Source organism: Alligator sinensis, unplaced genomic scaffold (assembly GCF_000455745.1).
Source record: "Alligator sinensis unplaced genomic scaffold, ASM45574v1 scaffold294_1, whole genome shotgun sequence".
NCBI classification, from domain to species: Eukaryota; Metazoa; Chordata; order Crocodylia; family Alligatoridae; genus Alligator; species Alligator sinensis.
Genome location: NW_005842305.1, coordinates 1,453,166 through 1,454,998, shown reverse-complemented (window position 1 = coordinate 1,454,998; position 1,833 = coordinate 1,453,166). Strand labels below are relative to the sequence as shown.

General features: G+C 47.5%; 1 protein-coding gene across 1 annotated transcript in view; it reads right to left on the bottom strand.

Annotated features, from left to right (window-relative positions):
* Window positions 1-1,827, bottom strand: part of CYSLTR1 (cysteinyl leukotriene receptor 1) — a 14,810-nt gene extending 12,983 nt beyond the window's left edge. The window contains 1 exon segment of the mRNA XM_014522124.2: window positions 1,071-1,827. The gene's annotated coding sequence lies outside the window, so the exon portion shown is untranslated.
* Window positions 1,828-1,833: the final 6 nt, after the last annotated feature.

Genomic DNA, 1,833 nt, shown 5'->3' with positions numbered 1-1,833 from the left:
TCCTGCTGCATAAAATGTTTTCTTTACCCCTGTTATTACCATTAATTCAGGTTTACTAGCAAAAACTATGTGCGCCTGTCTGGACATGCCTTTACAACCATTCTGAACTGTTTTCTAACATAGTGGTTAAAATGCAGATGGGCTATAAGTCACACACTTATTCAGGATTTTTAACAGAATCAGGTGGAAGTTTTAGTTTCTGTTACATTTGCTTGGATATAAATAACATACAATCAAACTGCCGGCCTGATTCAGGATTTCTGTGATGATCTGATTACCTTTTACCAGTTTGTTTCAGATACCGTTGGTCAGGGGGAGTGGATTTTCAAGAATCCCTGGCTGTTTATGCCAAATCTAACAGCATGGGATAGGGATCCTTTCAGTATCCTGGCACTTTCCTAATAATTATTCAATTTTCTTCTTCTAAAAGGGCACATTGTAAATTGATTGTTTTAGCCTAACTGGGAAATGGTAGGCTTCTTTGGTTATCGGTGACATCATCAACATTATTACTACTACTGTTACTGTTGTTGTTACTATTATTTAAACTGAGAGCTTAGTGTCCTCAGAAAAACTGTCTGCTTTCAAAAACCTACAGAAAAAGAGACTGTACTTACATACCCTCAATGAATATCTTAGGAGCACGAGTGCATCTAGAGGAATGCACTGGTGCAGTTGCACCCCACATCCCCCTCTGATTCTTGTTCCATCCTAGGTTTAAAACCAACTGCCCGTCAGGGGTAGCGGCATTTCTGTTCGGGCATCGGTGAGAGCCTCAAAGGAATTCACTGATCACTAGAAAATACCTGATTTTTTCTAAACCCTTCATTCTACAGGTGTTAATGACCCTCTCTCCTTTTTTAAGGTCTTGATGTTGCACCAAATAACCTATCCTTTCTTTTGCAATTCCACTAACTGTTTGCTGCACCTGGTAACATATAATCCTTTTCACAGCCCTGCGGACTGTTTTTTAACTCATTTCAATACAAGTTATGTTTGTTTTCTCTTCCATATTAAAGTGAAAAATACCGCCCAGGGCTGTATTAGTAAAGCTTCTAATGTCTTTTTACCTGGACAAAGATGTTTTGTGTTCTTTGGGATGATGCTCCTCACCTTTTCAAAACTCTACATCCCTCCATGCCTGGGTGCAGTAGAAGATAATAGCACCTGACGGATGCCAGAAACCCATCATTTTCAAGCCAAGATGTAGACCATTGCGGCTCTAGACCCACAATCAGACAACTATATAACAGCACAGCGCTGTGCAAAGATGTGGGTGCCTTGCTGGGGGCTTGTGCATACCTAGATGTAAAAGCAGATCCAGAAGGGCTGCAGTGCCATGGCTGCACCCCCCTTTTGGACTGGGTCACCCCGTGTGAGCCTTGGGGACTTTTTAAAGTTCCTAAAGCAGGTGAAAATACTCTATCCCTTCCCCTTCCCCATCAAAGGGGTGCCTCCTCCCTCCAACTTCCCCCCATCCCCACTGTCCCGAGGGTGGAGAAGCCCCAGAGCCACTCATGTCTGCACCCAGGGTGGGCCCCACTGGGGATGGGGACAGGGGGACGGGTAGGGGCTGCTGTGATCGGGAAGGTGCAGGGAAGTCTCCAGTCACCCTGTGGCCTCTGTCCCCTCCCCGGCTATGCCCAGCCCGGCTGGCTCCGGAGCTCCTCTGCCCCCAACCCTGGTGAAGGCAGCAGGGGTAGGGTGGCGGGGAAGGAGCTGCCTCGGAGCAGGGACGGGGTTTTCACCTGCTGGAGGACTTCCAGGACAGCCCCGGGGCCCCGCAGCCTGGTGTGCCCGCACGGCGGGGCACGGGGTGCGGCTGTGGGACAC